Consider the following 21214-nt stretch of genomic DNA (forward strand, 5'->3'; position numbering starts at 1 on the left):
AAATGTGCTGAGCTGCTCCTGTGACTGGACAAAACATTAGAAACAATCATTAAATGAAATAATGAAACATTGTGCAGATGTAATGTTAAAGTGCTTTGTGCCACATTAGCACAGCATGTACTGACAGAGCAGTGCAAGCAGAACAGAGCAAATGAGCAAAGTGATGTAAACAGAGTAACTGAACAGAGTGAACAGAGTAATATCAGCAGTAATGAAGCAGCAGGATCAGTGTAGCAGCGTGTGACGTCATAATGAATCAGACATGATCTGAAATATGACAGTGAGACAAGAACATGATGTAAGGTCCTGTTTAAACCCTGATGGTGATGCTATGAGGGGAGCATGTTCTGATTTAGGACTTGGATGGTCTGAGGATAGAAGCTCCTCTCTGTTTGTGTCCTGATGGTGCAGAAGCTTCTGCCTGATTGTAGAAGGAGCTGAAGCCAGCATCATCCCAGAGGTGAAGCTCCTCTGTGTGCAGACCTGAGGTCAGATTCCTCCAGGCTGATGTTCAGGATCTACAGAAACGTGTGGTTGTAGTTATTGCTGCACTGTGTGCTGACAGCAGATACTCAGAACAAAGCGCTGCACACGTGTTCTTTACAAACATCTGTACATATCAAATATGGATCATGGCAGTCAATGAACACATTTCTGTCATTTGTTTCATTGGCTTCTTTTTTCTGCCTGTGTTCATGTGATTAATGTCTAACACATAAACAGGTTTGTAATCAAACATCACATCATCAGGGAGGCATCATGAAACAAAGTTACTGCTGGAGGCTGAACTCAATTTGGTGGCAATGTTCAAAAATATCACTCAGATCATTTCAAAGCTTTTAGTTCTTCTTCTTCACTTCTGTAAAATAATAGAAAGGAAATCAGAACCCAGAAGTTCACTTCCTGATGACTGAACTCTTTCAAAATAAAGCTGAAAGCTCTGAATGTGACACCGCTGCTCCACCACAGTTTTTAGAGGAGGTCAAAGGTCAGTTGAAAGTGATGGATCCCAAACTTCCAGTACATCCAGTGAAGGACATAATCAGCTCTGTGATGAAGGCTTTTACTGTGGAGTTTGTAGGCTGATCACTCTGTGTTTAATAAGACAGGCAGGAACAGCAAAGGAAACTTGGATTCTGAACTCAAACACAAGTTTCTCCACTTTGACTTTTCTCTGTGACCATCAGAGCTTCTGCACAGTGTCATCAAATCTGGATGTTTGTCACTGACAGTCAATGATTTTAGTGATAAAGAAATGTGTTCACAGAGGGAGGAAGAGGAAGAGGAGTGGTGTCTGTGAGGAGGAGCAGCTGTCCTGCTGTGCTTTGTGTCAGGACGTCCTGAAGGATCCAGTCTCTACCAGCTGTGGACACTGGTTCTGCAGACAGTGCATCTCCTCATACTGGGACCAGTCTGCTTCATCAGGAGACTGGTCCTGTCCCCAGTGTGGAGAAAGATCCAGAAGCAGAGCTGGACTGCAGACAGCCAGTCAGAACAGCTGTGTACAAAGTAAGACTGAACATCTGTCTGCTGATGGACTCATTTCTGAAAACTGGACTTCTTGTTGTTGTTCAGACATTGAAGAGTTTTCTTTCTGTTTTTCTTTCTTTCAGCAGATGTTGGTCTGCAGGAGGTTTTAGATGAACATAAGATCAGTCTGAGGAGGAGATGTGAACGTGTGACTGAAGGAAGTGATGAAACAGGAAGTAGAACCCTCCTCAACAGGATCTACACTGAGCTCTACATCACAGAGGGACAGAGTGAAGAGGTTCATAGCCAACATGAGGTGAGGCAGCTGGAGACAGCTTCCAAGATGGACGCCCTCCATGACACTCCAATCAGGTGCCAGGACATCTTTAAAGCCTTACCTGACCAACAGAGACCCATCAGAGTGGTTCTGACCAACGGCGTGGCTGGTGTTGGAAAAACCTTCTCAGTGCAGAAGTTCACTCTGGACTGGGCAGAGGGCTTGGAGAACCAACATGTCAGTGTGGTGGTTCTGCTTTCATTCAGGGAGCTGAACCTGATCAGAGAGGAGCAGTACAGTCTTCTGGAGCTGCTCCATGTTTTCCATCCAACATTACAGAAGGTCACAGCAGAGAAGCTGGCTGTCTCTCAGCTTTTGTTCATCTTTGACGGCCTGGATGAAAGCAGACTTTCATTGGATTTCACCAACAGGAAGCTGCTGTCTGATGTCACACAGAAGTCATCAGTCAGCCAGCTGCTGACAAACCTCATCCAGGGGAATCTGCTTCCCTCGGCTCTCGTCTGGATAACTTCCCGACCTGCAGCAGCCGATCAGATCCCTCCTATGTGTGTTGACAGGCTAACAGAAGTACGAGGCTTCACTGACGCCCAGAAGGAGGAGTACTTCAGGAGGAGATTCAGTGATGAAGAGCTGTCCAGCAGAATCATCTCCCACATGAAGACATCCAGGAGCCTCCACATCATGTGTAGAATCCCAGTCTTCTGCTGGATCACTGCTACAGTTCTGGAGCACATGTTGACTACAGAGCAGAGAGGAGAGCTGCCCAAGACCCTGACTGACATGTACTCACACTTCCTGCTGGTTCAGACAAAGAGGAAGAAGAACAAGTACCACGAGGGACATGAGACGAGTCCACAGGAGCTGACGGAGGCTGACAGGGAAGTTCTTCTGAAGCTGGGGAGGCTGGCGTTTGAACATCTGGAGAAAGGAAACATCATGTTCTACCAAGAAGACCTGGAGCAGTGTGGTCTGGATGTGACAGAGGCCTCGGTGTACTCAGGAGTTTGTACAGAGATCTTCAAAAGAGAGTGTGTGATCTTCCAGAAACCAGTCTACTGCTTTGTTCATCTGAGCATCCAGGAGTTTCTGGCTGCAGTCTACATGTTCCACTGTTTCACCAACAGGAAGTCAGAGGTGCTGAAGAACTTCCTGGGAAAAAAATACAACGAGTCATCTCTGGATGATTTTTTGATGGAAACACTAATAAAATCCCTCCAGAGTAAAAATGGCCACCTGGACCTGTTTGTTCGCTTCCTTCATGGCCTCTGTCTGGAGTCCAACCAGAGACTCTTAGGAGGTCTGCTGGGTCAGACAGAGAACAGTCCAGAAACCATCCAGAGAGTCATCAAGAATCTAAAAGAAAGGAAGACAAAATCCTCTCCTGACAGAAGCATTAACATCTTCCACTGTCTGATGGAGATGAACGACATCTTATTATCTCAGGAGATCCAAGAGTTCCTGAAGTCAGAGAACAAATCAGAGAAGGAACTCTCTGAGATCCACTGCTCAGCTCTGGCCTTCATGCTGCAGATGTCAGAGGAGGTTCTGGATGAGTTGGACCTGCAGAAGTACAACACAACAGCAGAGGGACAACGTCGACTGATTGCAGCTGTGAGGAACTTCAGAAAGGCTCGGTGAGTCCAGATGTGATCATTAATATTATCAATTAGTGATAGTTTAGTTACTCAGTCACACAGTAATAAATTCTTCTTGTTGTTTTCATGCTTTTAAAAATGTTTTGTTTTTTATCAGAACACTACATTTGTATTATTCTGGCAGAGACCTTGGTAGGAGAGTGCACCTTCACATGTATGTGGGTGTGTAACTGTGAGCTTTTCACCACGTCGTCGGTTTTTAGTCTTACGCTGAGTTTGCAGTCTGACATGTTTTATCTGTGTGCTGTTTCCGCTTGGTCGTGTTAACACGGTGCAGCAGACAGTAATGAGACTGTTGCTCATGTCTGTGCTGCTGTTGGTCTGTTAGCATTGCTCCTTAGGAGAGAAGACTGAAGTGAGACTTTACAAAGAACGTGTTTGTAGTAAAGTGAAACTGTGTGAAACAGTGAAGATGGTCCAAAGCAGCCTCTGTTTGTGCTTCTGATCACTGCTCTTTCTGTCTGATGTTATTGTCTTTATCTGGGCTCTGATTGCACTTTCTTAATTTTTCCAACTAATTATTGAACGTGTGAACAATCACATTATCTGTGACATCATCACCATCAGCATATGTGCTTCAGTTCTTTAGTTTTTCTTTCCTCTGTACTAAAGAGCTGAGATGGACAACAGTGTGCCAGAATACATCCAAAATTAGAGTCAGAGGTCACTGCAGGTCATTATTTTTATACTGTCACCACTCGTGACTCCGCCCCTTTACAACAAAAGTCCCACAAACAGCGTGTGAGGTCACGAACACACCACAGCATCACCAAGTCACAAGGACGAGGCTCTGACAGGGACGACTCACAGCAGGAAGAGGTCAGTCTGTGCCCGTTGGCAGAGTGTTGGGCGTGATCACGTCGTATCTGCATTATTTGGTACGATCATCATAGAAATGATCAGAAATCATCACCAGACGAGAAGCTGAGCTTTGATTACTTGATGCCAGCATCATCATCATCATCCCTGGTGGTTGGTGACGTGTAGCAGCAGTGAGTGGGCCAGAGTGATTTGTGTGTTTGTTTTTCTTAAAGTGGATTGTTGAGTCATTCTGGCTCGTTTTGGTTTCACAGCCATCCTCCTCACCTGGATGCTGACTTGCCACTTAGTGAGAGCTCTGTGGAGATCTTCAGGTTCGCCAGTATAGTCAAGAGTCACTTTTATTCTTTTGGGACCCGACGCTGGAGATGTGGAGCTCACAGGGGCCTTACTTGCCGAGTTCTTCAGTGTGATTTCTCCACGGTGAACAGGTTTACCGTGGAGCACAAGAAAGCTGACCTTATTGCTTCGATGGAAACGGAGTAAGGCCGAGTTTTAGGACCACGGTAAGAAAAATATTCCCGATCATTTTAAGATAAAGTCGAGGTTAAAGTCAAAATTGTATTTGGAGAAAAAAGTTGAAATGTGGAGATTTGATGTTTCAAGACAAACTGCCAGGTTTGCTGTCCCCTCTACAAAACGCTTTGTTTAGATGAGTTAGTGAAACAAAGTGATCCACCGTCTTATGATAATGATAATAACTTTATTTATAAAGCGCTTTCAAACAAAGTGCTGAACCAATATTTCATCATCCAGTTTTGCAGCATCCATCCTCTTTATTGTACGAAGGTGGAACCATCGATAACCTCGCATCCGTCCATTACAAGACATTTGATTTTGTACAAATCTTCCAGATTTGTGTTTTTCAGCTTTCTGCACCATCCTTTCAGCATCTTTATACTTTTCACCACACTGTGTTTATATAACACATGGATGTGTAACAGGAATCATTTCCCTTCTTTAGCTAACACCACTGCTGAAGTTTCACTGACTCAGAGAGTACAGCAACTGTGGCACTTTGTCCTGAAACAGCAAATCTCCACAGTTCTTCATTTTCACCTTTAATGTTGAAATTAAGGACATTATTTTTTCCTTAATGTGGTATGGGCCTTCTGTATAACAGAGACCCAGCAGTAACTAGTGAAGCCCAGTGTGAGGGTCTCTGTCTTTAAAATAATGAGAGCTGGTGATAAAGTGGTGGTGAGGGAATCACGGCTGAGATTGAACTTCGATCCGCCTCCCTGCATCCTTTTTACTTACCAAGAGAGTTTCCACAGATCCTTGTTACTGATGTGTACGTTCAACTGAGGGCGAATGTGGAAGTCGCCACTCAGACCACAGTAACGTCACACCAGACGCTCCCAGTTTATTTTGTCATTTTAATCAATGTACAGTTGGGAGGTCGCTCGCTGACGTTTGTTATGGCTCCATCAAGGAACCTAATAAATCTTTCTGTAGAGCTCTCTGTGGCATGTTTGACTGAAATGTGTTTTATTTGGTTCCCGTCATGAAATCTGTCTTAAAGAGAACTAAACCTCAGTGCTGGTTCTGGTGTGGTCAGCGAGTCCATCCAGACCCTTCAAGACTGTTTTTCTTGGACTGATTAGGACTTATTTCAAAATGCTTGTGTGACTTGGATAAATTTACAGACTGTGACAGCGAATATTCATTTTTGTGAGGACCTCATAATCCCAAGAGGGTAATTTGTATATGTCCAAATGATAAGCTTTGGAAAATATTATTAATTATTAATGCCTGAGTTTCAGAGTTCCTGAGATTTGGGAGGAATCTATTATTGTGTCTAAATCTATAAATATTTTTGGCCTGTTGCTTGTTTTGTAATCAAAACCTGAGAAACTTTTGTGTGCCAAAAACAGGACGTCCTCCTATTGGCTTATAGAACATGCAGGGGTGTGTGCACTGTGCTCCACATAGTTATGAAGATCTTGATTAACCACATTAGCGTCACATTAGTAACTTTGTCCTCGACAGCTCGGCCATCTTCAGAACCTGCCCGGGAATTGAACTGCACATGTGCACTGGCTCCAGACGTGGGGTTGTCCTGCATAGTCAGTGGTGTCAGTAGATCATTAAGTAAAATAATATATAACTCAGGCACGTGCAGAGGGGGGGGGGGGGCTAGAGGGGCTTGAGCACCCGCCCCTTTCCTGATGGGTGCCCAAAGTGCCCTTTTGTTGAGGCAACTTTTTAAAAAAAAATTATTATTTTTTTTTATGTGTGTGTGCGTGCGGAGTCCTGTCTGTGCCCCTCAACAATAATATTTAACTATTAATCACAGTTTTGCTAAATAAAAGGATCTGGCTTGCATCAGTCACATGATCACATTTAACCAATGATCGCCCTTGACGGCAGAACGCGCTGGTTACGAGCCGGGAACGAGCTCACAAAGAGCACGTGCATTTTTTGCGGTCCGGAGCTGTAGGAGAAACACAAGTTAACTCAGAGACACAGACTGATGCGACAAACCCAGTAAGTAGGTGTACAGCGTACACTGTAGTGTGTAGCACCCAGGAGTATTGGCTTATTACGTACACGTTGGTAAGTTGTCTTGTGACAATTTGACGAACTGAAACAAACGAGCGTGCTGTGTGTGCAACAGCGTGACAAACATTACCTGTCCTTTTATTAACTGCACAGGTAGTGCTGGTCACAGCTGCTGGCTACCTGTGTAAGGCTGTCATGGATCTGTAGCTCTGTCACCGTTTTAGGGAACATATTTAGTTTTAAAGTAAGTTACAGAGCTTTTCCTGCCTTTCTGGAGGGATTATATTTCACTAAAAAACGATCTAATATGCATGTCCACATAATAATTATTATAATTATAATATATTAAAAAACACACGCTGTATTTTAAAGAACATACATTAAGAAGCAGATTATATTAGATTTATATTTTAAATAAGACAAAATTTGGATTTTACAGCAGTAAAATTATTGTATCTCTACAGTTTAAAAATGTAATAAGCTTTGCCCCTGCACAGAGTGGATAGTGAAACAAATGGAATCATCATAAATACATTATTTCATATTTATTACTTCCCCCTCCTCATTGCTTTATTATTGTAGCTCTAGTAATAAATAATAATGTAAGGATTCTGGATCAGCACCATGATGCCCATAGTATATACAGTATTCTGAAGAAGGTCTAAAACGTCACTGTGTGTGCATGTGTGTGTTTTATGTATATGGATTTTTTTAAATTATTACTCATGATATAACATTGTCTAGACATGCCTGGTAAGGACATGAGGAGGAAACAGCAGGAGCTGTGTGAGGCTACTAAAGGCAGTGCTATAACATTTTTCTGTCATCATTTTATTATAGATTAAGTGCAAGAGTTGTTAGGTGTGGATAATTAGATTATAGTTTATTGCAATAGCAAGTTGTGCCTTGTTCTCACATAGACAGCAAGTGGAGAGTGATATATGAAATGATGGGATGGAAGGAAGAAGAGAAGCAAAGAGTGATTCACAGGCAGAGCCTAATTTCTTTCTCACAGTTTTTTGTTGCCTTATGGTTCCAAGCGCTGTCACCAATCTTTGCATTTTGTTATTATCTCATGACACTTGTTTAATCAGCTACCATCTCTCCTGTGGACTTTTTAATGTCTACAGTCTCAGATAAACACAGCCCTGCCCTTCCCATATTAGATTCTTGATGAATGTGTGTTGTTGTTATTCAGCCTGGTTCAATGTGCCCCTTTTTAACTTTGAGCACCCGCCCCTTTAAACTTCTCTGCACGGCCCTGATATAACTAGTAGGGGTGCAACGATATTCGTATCGATATTGAACTGTTCGATACAGTGTTTTTGGTTCGGTACGCATATGTATGAACAATACAAAATTTGTAATTTATTTTATCAACTTTCCTTCTGACGATGCTGTCTGTGTTGAGCGCTCAGTGAATCTGCGTTCGACAGCATCATCAGAAGGAAGAGCACAGGGCAAGCTAGCGAGACAGAAGTTAAGCTCTCCTTGCAACATGGCAAATTGAACCTCCCCCACCCTCATTCAGATCTGGCGTTTGGAATTATTTTGGTTTTCATATGACGTATGACCCTGAAGGTAAGCACGTCATGGACTAAAGTAAAACAGTATGTTGGATGTGCCACGCAATGCTTAATTACATGGGTGGGAACTAGTGTGTTAGCGCAGTTAGCTCGTTAACGTGTTGGCCGTCTAGCCCCATGCACGGCGATCAGGGGTAGCTCGTTAACGGAGATTTGCCGTGTTGTGGCGTTAAGGTCATTTCAACGAGATTAACCTGAAAGCACTAGTGGGAACACAACGAATATGACTGCACATTTACGCCGACATCATCCTAGTGCACAGACAAGTGGAAGCAGACAAAAACAACAAGCATGCATGCTACAAACTTTACCCGAGTCATTTAGACAGCCGTTAGCACATGATTCTCCTTATGGGGACCTGATATATTTAATATGCTGCTGAGAATATAGCCCAGAAGAAGCATATAGTATAGCTTTTATTTTGGAAAGAGACATTTCTCTGTAATAAACTCTCTTTTCCAAAGATGAGTTATTCCTCAATCAGATACAGGGCTCGCAATATCGCTAGCCCGACATCCCGGGGCTAGCGATTTTTCCAGTCGGGCTACCAAAATCTATCTCTGCCCTGCCCGTCGGGCTATTGTAGGAAGGAAAAATATATGTCAATGCTTTTGCATTCTTTCGGAAATGTAGCTGGGTAATTATGTCATTGGCATCGGTGAGCCACTGTCAATATGTGACATATTGAAATCGCATTTGAATTTGCACTTGTTTTTTGCTTTCATTTTGCAATCGCACGAACTGTGTATAGAGAGCGACAGCACTGATTGGTGAGTGATGATAATTTGCGCACCAATTCCTCTGACATCGTCTTATCAATCCTTAGCTTACTATGCAAACATGACAAGTGAAATCTCCTGCAGTGAGCTTAAACATGTGAGAGGTTGATCGCGCAGAGAATCGCTGAGCGTTATGTGTGTGTGTAAAAGCAGCAGGATATATATTTTAGTTTTGCTGAGCCAAATAAGACAGGTCAGGGTGAACAAGTGACAGCCAAAGAAAAGCTTACCACAAAACGGAGAAGTTATGACAAATCAGACTATAAGGCAAAAAGAAAGTGCAGCTTTATTCTGTGGCTGCGATATGATGAGCTAAATAACCAGGGGTGCACATAAGTGGTCCGCAGGTGCACATTCGCTGTCAAAAATAAAAAACGCGCACAAGGGTTAGGGTTAAATTTAAAAACTGTACTTTTCAGTTAAAATATATATTTATAATTTTAATAAATGACAAATTAAAAAGGCATGAACATTTTTTTTTGTATCGAAAAAATATCGAACCGTGACACCAAAGTATCGAACCGAACCGAACCGTGAATTTTGTGTATCGTTGCACCCCTAGTAACTAGATTCCTTTGAAAGAGCAACCATGGACGACAAAGCTGGGCGGAGTCTGCTCTAAGACACCAAATGAGCAAATGTTTGCTAACCTGTATCAGTGATCACCTTTTTGTTGGCCTGGTCCCCCGGTCCTCCCACTCCCCCCGGTCCTCGGTGGATGCTGTCACTTCCTCTGACACTGGCTCACCATTTATGTTGTGTCAAAAATCAAACGTGAAGATCTAATTTACTCTAAACTCTCTGACTGTTACTAATATAGTCATAAAATATGCAACAACCACTGGAGATGGAGATGAAGCTTCAACTTGCAGAAAATAGTTTATTAAAATCAGTTTGAATAAACCCAAGGCTCAGAGCAAAAGAGACAAAAGCGCCCCCAAGTGGTCAGACTGTAGACGAACAGAATAAACCCTATCAAAGACAAACACGCTGGAAGCATCTTTTCTAACACTCCAGTATTTATTAGCATTTATTATAAATTTATTGTGACTTTGAAGACGTTCAGTGTTTCCTTTGGTATAACGGAGGTCTGACTACAGTCCAGTGAACACACTGATTAGGATTATAGATTAAACTGCAGTAATACTTTCACAGTGTGCAGTGATGCACAGGTCCGAGTGGTTTTACACTGAAATTCTCAACAACAGGAAACTATAAGAATTTGTTACTCTAATAATAAACATAGAAGAAGAAAAACATTTTTCATTTAGAGTTGATGAATATAAATGAATTTGAACTTTACAAACCAATCAAAGACAAACTGATCCATGTGAGTTTATAACAATATTCAAAGGCTGCTGCTGGACACAGACAGGTAACATCATTTTGACTTGCTGTCACCTGGATCTGGAGTCATAAACACTGAAGCGCTGAACATTAATACAAATCTGTTTCTGCCAACTAGTGATAAACCTGCAGACTAATGGCACAGAAAGCTAAAAGGAGCCAATCATTTCTGTGTTTAGTTCCCCTGAAATCAGATGTGATATCAGCAGCTCTGAGTTCATTCATCATTATTGTCCAGTGATGAGATTTCTGCTCCGTTTGGTGACAGTCAGCAGATTTTTCCTGAGTGTGGACGTGAACAGTCGTACCTGACAGCAGCAGGTAGCAAACAGAGATCGTCTTTCCAGCTGGAACTCTTCACTGAGCTGAGCTCATTCAAAATGTCCTGGAGTCAGATTCAGGACAGGAAACAGTTCAAATGTGCGTCTTCACTCTGACTCTGGATCAGATCTCAGTGACAGACTGTGGACATTATGGAAGCCTAAATGTGACACCATCTTCCTCCTTCATCTGCAGATTAAAGCCAAACAAAGATTCTCATTAAAAGTCTGCAGGTCCGAGAGAGACTCAATCGTTGTGTCATGTCAAACACAGTAAGAGGAGCTGAAGCACAGATGTGAAGAGCAGATGTTCATCAGATTATGACCTCATTCTGTTTTGTCTTCATATACATTCAGTCTGTGTTTATAATGCAGACTTTCTGCTTTTATAATAACACATTTTATATTTTCTGTGATCACAGACTGACTCGGTGTGGACTCTCAGGGACTCACTGTGAAGTTGTGGCCTCAGCCCTGAAGTCCAACCCCTCCCATCTGACAGAGCTGGAGATGAGTAACAACGAGCTGCAGGATTCAGCAGTGAAGCTTCTGTGTGCTGGACTGGAGAGTCCAAACTGTCGACTGGAGACTCTGAGGTGAGTTCACTGACTGCAGCTGTTGTTGTTTTTCTATATTTCAGATCTTTGATTGATGTTTGAAACGTTCTTTAGTTCCTAAATGTTCAGGATGTGTCTGAAGACAAATGTGAAGAAGTTTGAGTGCTTTCAGAAATGTTGTGTCTTTCCAAACGACTGAACAACAGTTTTTCCTCTTGGCTCCAAATAGAAGTGACAGACTTGAGCAGGGTTCATTTAAAGGCTGACAGAAGTGGAGTGGTGACGGGGAGATGTGTGTCAGGACAGCTTTTCAGCCTCCACAGGTTCATGTTGTGCTCCATCAGTCAGTGAAGATGAAGTCAGTACTGGTGAGGCTGTAGAGTGTGTGAGGGATGTGAATGAGGCTGTTGGAGATCTGATGATAGCAGATAAAAACAGGCTGCAGAGACTTTGAGCTTGTGTGGAAACAGACAGAGAAAAGAAAGACATGAATGTCAAAGCTAATAAAGGTGAAGTTAGGAGCTGTGATGATGTTCATGTATCAGAAGCTGTCGGGCTGCTACAGAGACGACCCACACAGCTGCTGTGGTGAGGTTTGTGTTAAAGCAGAGGAACACAGGCCCACACATGACAGCAAAGCAGGTTTCAGGCTCTGTGAGAGGATTTCAAACAGAAGCTGGAGAAGAGAAAGGACTACAGAAAGAAGGCAGCTGAGACCAGTCCAAGTGTTTCCATGGAGCCCAGTCTAACATTCATTTATACACTAACGTACAGAAGTGAACGGGAAAATGAATCCATAGTTTCAAATGTAGAAATAGTTCTCAGTTCATTTACAGAGTTTAATACAGTTCATGAGGAAATGTTCAAAACAGCAGCTGAGAAGAAATCTGCTTCACAAAGTTGGATCCAATTCCAATAGTTTGTGATGCACTTGAACGCAGCGTGAGCAGTTCACTGCCTAACCCCACAGAGACTGTCAGTCTGGACTTTTCTTTATTTCTATTGGCTGTCAGTGAGATTTCAGAGCAATCAGAGACTGTGGGTCTGTGTATGAAGTATAATTCATGTGCAGTTGTTGAAGTTGTAGAATGAGAAATGGCAGTTTGGGGTATTTCCTGCTTTCATTGTCCTGCTTGTGCTGATGAAAATGTTTATTGACGTGTGAATTCATTCTTCAACGCTCGATTCTGCCTGAACAACGTGAAAACTTTGCTTTGTGTAACACAATTCAAAGCACTGAAGCATCGACTTATTTCATTATCCAACAATGAAAACAGGAAACACAGACAGCTGGCCTTCAAAGTAAAAGCTGCTCCTTTTGAAACATGTTGGTGGTAAAATGTAAGAAGAGCTGAAGCACATAAATGATCTACGTGCCAAAATATTAAACACAGTTGATATATTTGTATGAGTGTTGTGATTCAGGTGTAGATGTAATAATGTACATATAGCAGAGTTTCCTCTTCTAGATCAGCTGATCAGAGTCAGGCCAATCAGCTCTGAGCATGCTCAGTCTGAGTTATGGAGCCACATACTATGATTCACCATGGCAACGGCATGAGCAGAGGCGCCGTGTGAATCCAGAGGAGCAGGAACATGAATGATGACAGTAGATGATTGTGTGAAAGTGCTGGAAGCAAATGAGTGTGTGATGTTCTTTCAGTGTTGCACTTTGTAGACGCTCCCTGAGCACTGGTCTCACAGCCAGCTGCACATAGAGACCAGTGTTGTTAGTCCAGGTCAGAAGATGACTTGTTGGAATGAAAATGAGCTTGTAGTTTGTCTGCTTTAATAATGTGACTGGAAAAAGGTGTTGGACTTCAAATATGTCCATTTCTGTCACACTTCACCTTTAAAAGTGAAGCCATGTGGTTCCTGGAAGGAAAAACACGACTTTTTCAAGTCTTTGTCCTGTTTTTATGAGAAATGTACGACTTTAATGTGAAACATTCAGAGTTTTTTCTCTTGTTGTGTTTGTTTGAAGCTGCTTCCTGTTGGCTTCAGCTGTTTGGAGTTTCCATTTTCTAAACTTCTACATTCTGAACCTTCTTCAGCTCTGAACAGATGATGAAACACTGAATGATTTCAAGCACTTTGTCTAATAAACTTACATCTTTCATTCTCTATACAGATTGAGGGACTGTGGTTTGTCAGAGATCAGTTGTGATTATCTGGCAGCAGCACTGAAGTCCAACCCCTCCCATCTGAGACAGCTGGACCTGAGCTACAACAACAAGCTGCAGGATCCAGGAGTGAAGCATCTGTGTGGTTTCCTGGAGAGTCCAGGATGTAAACTTGAAACTCTGAGGTCAGTCAGCATGTTTTAGTTGTGCTGAGATGAATATGATGTGAAAGTTGTGCTGACACTAAACTGCAGACATCAGGCTGATATTATACTGATCCACACTGAGGATCTTCATGGTAAAGTCTGTTTTCTTCTTCTCTGGTTTAGTCCATTGACTGCAGCAGAACAATGTTCACATTTCAAACAGTGATACTCAACGTATGGCCCGCGGCCCACACGCGGCCTGCCCACCTTTCCTGATTCAGAGAGAGGGGACCCTGATTAACTGTGTAGCTTCTTCCTCACAGTTCTAAGTATCAGACACAACAATGAATAATCCACAGCTGACTGTCTTTAGCAGGTCAAAGGTCACGGCACACAGCAGACAGTCAGAAATATTCTAACTCTGATCATTTATCAGTTGTGACACTGTGAGACTTGATCAGAGGTGTGATCATCACAGCAGAGGCCTTTGTGTCAAAGTCACTGAGGATCAAACAGAAACACATGAAGCAGATTTTCCTCTTCTGGCTTTTTATAGCAGATAACCTTCAAAATATTCTGCAGTCGATCAAAAACTGAAGCAAACCATGAAGCAACATGTGAACATGAGCTGATGCTGCTGAAGTGAAGCAAAGTTACAGAGGTTTGATTACAGACACAGCTGAGAGTTTGTAATCTGTCATCATTTTAAAAAGTTTCCATGGAACAGCAGAAATGAGGCTTTACTGTCAGAGGCCGACAGCACTGAACACAACAGCAGACTGGTGGCTAATAAACAGTGAATGATGCAGAAACAGATGTTTGAAGCTGTTCTTGGAGTACACTGAGAGAGAGAGAGCTGTGCAGGCAGGAACAGCCAAAGTCAGAGAGAATTCATGAGCATATTTATCAAACGTGAAGCAGAGTTTGGATCTTCTTTTGCTGCTGCTTCACTCAGTTTTGGTTGGAGACAGATGAAACCTGCAGCTTCAGGATCTGTGAGCTGTCCACTTTCAGCCCCGACGGCGTGTCCGTGTACGTGCCGTGGAGTGAACGATCCACGCTCTGTGTTTCCATCTTTGTGTGTTTAGCTGCTCTCATTTACTGTTTTATCTGTTTGCTGCTTGTTGAAATAGTTTGTGAGCTTTAACCTGAGATTCTGGCAAAATACATTTATATTAAACATCGATTCAGGATTGAATGAATCAACATCGTTTTATTCAAATTAAAACCATTTAAATGGGAACATGAATTTTTTACAGCCGCCTCTAATGCTGGGTAATGTCAGCTGGTCCATGTGCAGCTGGCTGTGAGGCTCAGGGAGCGTCTACAAAGTGCAACACTGAAAGAACATCATCCATAAATATTGAGTAAGAACTGGACTCTCATACAGCGAGACTCAAATGCCTTTAAACATCAGCTTATCCTGCTGATCCAAGTCCAACACTGAGTTTGTAAAAACATGTTTGTCAATCATTTTGTTTGGTTTCTGAGGAAAATGATTCAATAACTTGCTGCTAATACACAACATTTCATCATATTTCCTCATAACCCTCTTTTGTCTGACCATTTGATCCCATTTGAATTTGCAATAAAGGATCCACAGAGTTTGGTGACAATAATGACAGTAGATGTTTGTGTGAAAGTGCTGGAAGCAAATGAGTGTGTGATGTTCTTTCAGTGTTGCACTTTGTAGACGCTCCCTGAGCACTGGTCTCACAGCCAGCTGCACATAGAGACCAGTGTTGTTAGTCCAGGTCAGAAGATGACTTGTTGGAATGAAAATGAGCTTGTAGTTTGTCTGCTTTAATAATGTGACTGGAAAAAGGTGTTGGACTTCAAATATGTCCATTTCTTTCGCACTTCACCTTTAAAAGTGAAGCCATGTGGTTCCTGGAAGGAAAAACACGACTTTTTCAAGTCTTTGTCCTGTTTTTATGAGAAATGTACGACTTTAATGTGAAACATTCAGAGTTTTTTCTCTTGTTGTGTTTGTTTGAAGCTGCTTCCTGTTGGCTTCAGCTGTTTGGAGTTTCCATTTTCTAAACTTCTACATTCTGAACCTTCTTCAGCTCTGAACAGATGATGAAACACTGAATGATTTCAAGCACTTTGTCTAATAAACTTACATCTTTCATTCTTTATACAGATTGAGGAGCTGTGGTTTGTCAGAGATCAGCTGTGATTATCTGGCAGCAGCACTGAAGTCCAACCCCTCCCATCTGAGACAGCTGGACCTGAGCTCCAACAAGCTGCAGGATCCAGGAGTGAAGCATCTGTGTGGTTTCCTGGAGAGTCCAGGATGTAAACTTGAAACTCTGAGGTCAGTCAGCATGTTTTAATTGTGCTGAGATGAATATGATGTGAAAGTTGTGCTGACACTAAACTGCAGACATCAGGCTGATATTATACTGATCCACACTGAGGATCTTCATGGTAAAGTCTGTTTTCTTCTTCTCTGGTTTAGTCCATTGACTGCAGCAGAACAATGTTCACATTTCAAACAGTGATACTCAACGTATGGCCCGCGGCCCACACGCGGCCTGCCCACCTTTACTGATTCAGAGAGCTGTGTTTGTGTGGGCGGGGCTCAGACAGCTCCGCCCACTCAGTTTGTTCCCTCCTGATTCATCTGCATGTGTTCTGCTTCACACTGCTCACCTCCACCAAAGACTTCACAAACATCTTCTTTCTTTGAGTCCAGTTTGTCCCACAAACACTTCCAAATCTCCTCCTCTGAGATTCTGCAGCTTCTTGCAGTGTGACTCAGCTGACTTCTGACAGACCACAGACTGGCACAGCATCCACATGTGTCTCCTTTCAAACAGGCTCTTGATGTTTCCTCCCACATCATTCTGGCCTCTCAGTCTCCTTTGTTCTCCAGCTCTGTAGCTCCATCTGATGAAGCTTCAGTTTTCCATGTTGGTAACAGTAAACTACAGCCTCTGCTGTCAGCTGGGTAACTAAACAGAGCTGCAGCACGTCTCTGCGGTGGTGCTACATCCAGCCTGCAAACGGCCGTCTACATGTGGTAGTGGTTTACACTCACACGATGTGCGGCGAAGTTGATGGAGTAAAGGTTACAGTGAAAGAAGCTGAGGATGGGCTGTCAATGTGGAGCGATGAGGTGACCACCCTGCAGTCTACAGTAGAGAGTATGAAGGAGGAGCTGTCTGACCTGAAGGATAAATGTGATGAAGGCAGGAAGCGGAGAGCTAACATCCACATCATAGGGATCCCAGAGGGCCTGGACTCGAGCTCCTCCACGGCCGTATCCGTGCTACTACGTGAAGTGCTGGGTATGGATAAAGACGTTATTGTCGACCGCTCACACAGGAGCCCTATCCTGAGAAAGCCAGCTGGTGACCCGCACGCCGTCATAGCCGAGCGTCACTACTACCAGGATTGTGTGGCTACGCCGTGCCAGGGCCCAAGCCCCGCTTGAGTTTAACGGACAACCTATTGCAATATTACGACTGGGCGATATGACCCAAAGTTCATATCTCGATATTCTTTAGCTGGGTGGCGATATACGATATATATCTCGATATTTTTAAAGCCAGAAAGTACGAACAAAAAGAGAGTTCTTAGTCAAAGCTGTGTCCCAAATCTCACACAGGCACATTTATTAACATACAGCGTAGATGTACATGAAACAATTACTCAGAAATAAATGATCAGCATTTATTAAATAATAATGCTCCATAAATAAAAGAAAACAATGTTGTTTTTGTGCATAACAAAAAGCTCACAATCGTGCAGTCAAAATGTAAACAGACGCTGAGCATAATAACAAGCAGCTGCTCTGTTCCCAGGTTCTACTGCGTGACTGACAGCCTGGAGTTTGAAACCCTCTTTGTAACCGAGTCAGGAGTGGACAAACATCTTGAGAAAGTTGAGGGTAAACAGGAATGTTTCCTCTGGATGAGTCCGACTCTACCAGAGGAAAAGGGGAAAGATGCAGAGAAGACAACGCGAATGTAACAGGTGCCATTTATGGTCCTTATACACACTCAATACAGTAATATTACGTTGAAGCAGAGTACGTATCACTCCGCGAGGCTCCTCGTAGCTTTAATGCTCCAACAATCCATCAAGCGGTGCGGCCTCGTAGCTGAGCAAAGTCGTACCAAAACATCTTTTGAAAGGTTTCTGAGCGCCGTGTAGCACATAAAATCGGTTCGAGGTCAGTAAGCACAACCAGAATTCATCCATAAGCCGCACTGTCGATTTATGAGAAAATTACAGGATTTTAAGTGCAGAAAATATAGTTTATGGTTTTCATTTGATCTTAGCAAATATCTACGCCTCTAATTGGGACGATCACAGATTTTTCACTAATGTCTTTGCGCGGCTCCCCAATATGTCATCACACAATATCATCTTTGAGGGAGACCTAAACTGCTCATTATCTGCTATGGACCACAGTTCACACAAAAGTACACTTAGTCCAAACTCAGCATGCGTCATTCAGAGCTTTCTTGATAATTATGGGCTGGCTGATGTATGGAGATTTCATAATCCTGCTTCACGTCAATACTCTTTTTTTCTAATGTCCATAAAACATATATTTGTATAGAAAAACGTCTCCCTTTAGTTACAGAATGTGATTATAAGACTCTGGTGATTTCTCCTCTTGTTTTTTCAATGTGTATTCCTGATGCCTGCTCCAACTATCAGCCATGGAGATTCAACTCAGTGTTGTTAGCAGATGAAGAGTTTGTCAGTTACAAAAGGTCTCAAAGAGATTTTTTTTCTATCAATCAGACCCCAGAGATGTCATCATCAGTCATTTGGGAATCTCTAAAAGCATCTGAGAGGCCAAATAATTTCATTTTGTGCCAAACAAAGTGCAACACTGAAAGAACATCATCCATAAATATTGAGTAAGAACTGGACTCTCATACAGCGAGACTCGAATGCCTTTAAACATCAGCTTATCCTGCTGATCCAAGTCCAACACTGAGTTTGTAAAAACATGTTTGTCAATCATTTTGTTTGGTTTCTGAGGAAAATGATTCAATAACTTGCTGCTAATACACAACATTTCATCATATTTCCTCATAACCCTCTTTTGTCTGACCATTTGATCCCATTTGAATTTGCAATAAAGGATCCACAGAGTTTGGTGACAATAATGACAGTAGATGTTTGTGTGAAAGTGCTGGAAGCAAATGAGTGTGTGATGTTCTTTCAGTGTTGCACTTTGTAGACGCTCCCTGAGCACTGGTCTCACAGCCAGCTGCACATAGAGACCAGTGTTGTTAGTCCAGGTCAGAAGATGACTTGTTGGAATGAAAATGAGCTTGTAGTTTGTCTGCTTTAATAATGTGACTGGAAAAAGGTGTTGGACTTCAAATATGTCCATTTCTGTCACACTTCACCTTTAAAAGTGAAGCCATGTGGTTCCTGGAAGGAAAAACACGACTTTTTCAAGTCTTTGTCCTGTTTTTATGAGAAATGTACGACTTTAATGTGAAACATTCAGAGTTTTTTCTCTTGTTGTGTTTGTTTGAAGCTGCTTCCTGTTGGCTTCAGCTGTTTGGAGTTTCCATTTTCTAAACTTCTACATTCTGAACCTTCTTCAGCTCTGAACAGATGATGAAACACTGAATGATTTCAAGCACTTTGTCTAATAAACTTACATCTTTCATTCTTTATACAGATTGATGGACTGTGGTTTGTCAGAGATCAGCTGTGATTATCTGGCAGCAGCACTGAAGTCCAACCCCTCCCATCTGAGACAGCTGGACCTTAGTAATGACTCCTCCTGGTTTTCGACCAACAACAACAAGCTGCAGGATCCAGGAGTGAAGCATCTGTGTGGTTTCCTGGAGAGTCCAGGATGTAAACTTGAAACTCTGAGGTCAGTCAGCATGTTTTAGTTGTGCTGAGATGAATATGATGTGAAAGTTGTGCTGACACTAAACTGCAGACATCAGGCTGATATTATACTGATCCACACTGAGGATCTTCATGGTAAAGTCTGTTTTCTTCTTCTCTGGTTTAGTCCATTGACTGCAGCAGAACAATGTTCACATTTCAAACCTTCAAAGAAGAAGAAAAATCCTCCACTGGAAAATTCACTGTGAAACTCTCAAACTCTTCATTGCACCTTAAAGTCTGTGTGACACTGAAATCCAAAGCAAAATGTGCGTTTGCTTTACAGACAGCAGTCCAACACAAACATACACACATCATCCAAAACACAGTCCAACATCCAAATCTCCTCCACTGCCAGCATGAATGATGGGAAAGAGAAGGAGGAACACTCTGACATTCAGGGTTAGAATGAGTTTCATCAAGCAGACTGTGAAGATCAAAGCTGCATTAGAAAGCTTACATGAATGAATGAGTGGACAGAAGTGGACAGAGATCATCTGAAGCACTTCAAAGGCTTTAAATCAGCACATTTCTCTTTATTCTTTATCAACTCTGTTAGTTTCTCTCAGTTTTCTGTGGAATGAAGCTAACAGCAGGCTAATAAGATGCTGACCAATAGGTTTCTATTAAAGGTTGTAATTTGTATATGAAAAAGTGCTTTGGCTCAGCAGGGATCAGCTTACAGGTAGAATACAGCTGCTGGATGGGATTAGCATGTCATAGCTATCTACCAAACTGCTAACTGGGGGATTTCAGGCCATCTATGGATCATTTTTGCTAACTGTTTATTCAGCTTAGGCTCACAGGGCTGCAGCCTGTGCCCTAGCTGTCATAGGGCAAGAGGCGTGGTCCACCTGCACAGGTGAGCAGTCCATCACAGGGCCAACAGACAGCGACAGAGAAGCACTCCCTCACATCCACACCTACAGCCAATGTAGAAGCACCAATGAACCTAAGCAGCATTTCATTGGACTGTGGGAGAACATCCAACCTCCACAGAAAGGCCCAGCTGACCAACAAGCTTCAACCTACAACCTTCTTGCTCTAAGGCACTAGTGCTAACCACTTTTGCCCATTTCAGCCCAAATCCTGCATCTTCCTGTTTCTGACTCCAGGCCAGCTCCACTAACACTTTCTCATCAGACACTGCCACCTAGTGGAGGAAGTCTTAGTTCCATTTGAAGCTTCAGATTACAGTTAGTTCCTTTACAAAGAGGTGGAGGTGGTGGGGCCACAGCACCATCATCACTGAGTGCCATAGGACACTTAACCTTTGTTTCCATATGCTGGGAACTTCCTGTTGTTCCAAGGAGGACTGGAAAATGTGTGAAAATCTCCCAGTCAGTTCCTCACAGCACACTTCAATCATTTCCCTCCCACAGCATCAGGACCAGGGCTTTTTCTCTCTTTGGTCCCACTAAGAGATTTCCACACAAACAGCTCATCAGTGGGACTCTCAGAGCTACCAGCCCTTTGCTACAATCACAAAGCTCTTCATTGAAATCAATGATATCAAAGCTGGAATCAAATGAGTCCAAGTCTTCTGCTGATTCAGCATCACATTCATCTTTGCTCCTTGTTCTGCATCCCCACCATGGACTTCATTCCTTTCCAAGCCAGCCTTGAGTGTCCTTTATTCAGCTCATCCTCTGCTTTACTTTTACACCTGATTTTAGCTGCTTTATCTCTCTTTCAACAGGTTTCTGTGCCTCAATCTTTTTCTTCTCTC

The 21214-nt window shown here is 42.6% G+C and overlaps 1 pseudogene across 1 annotated transcript in view; it reads left to right on the forward strand.

The window, feature by feature from the left end:
• Nucleotides 1-1235: 1235 nt before the first annotated feature.
• Nucleotides 1236-21214, forward strand: part of LOC146548130 (NACHT, LRR and PYD domains-containing protein 12-like) — an 83788-nt pseudogene continuing 63809 nt past the window's right edge. Inside the window, exons 1-7 of the transcript XR_014890739.1 lie at nt 1236-1509; nt 1614-1786; nt 1863-3402; nt 11202-11375; nt 13468-13644; nt 15752-15925; nt 19268-19468. The product of XR_014890739.1 is annotated as an NACHT, LRR and PYD domains-containing protein 12-like (transcript). The remainder of the gene's footprint in view (nt 1510-1613; nt 1787-1862; nt 3403-11201; nt 11376-13467; nt 13645-15751; nt 15926-19267; nt 19469-21214) is intronic.

This window comes from Mchenga conophoros, linkage group LG23, assembly GCF_057382185.1.
Source record: "Mchenga conophoros isolate Kocher_MC1m ecotype Shallow Benthic linkage group LG23, M_conophoros_male_GT1.1, whole genome shotgun sequence".
Taxonomy (NCBI): domain Eukaryota; kingdom Metazoa; phylum Chordata; class Actinopteri; order Cichliformes; family Cichlidae; genus Mchenga; species Mchenga conophoros.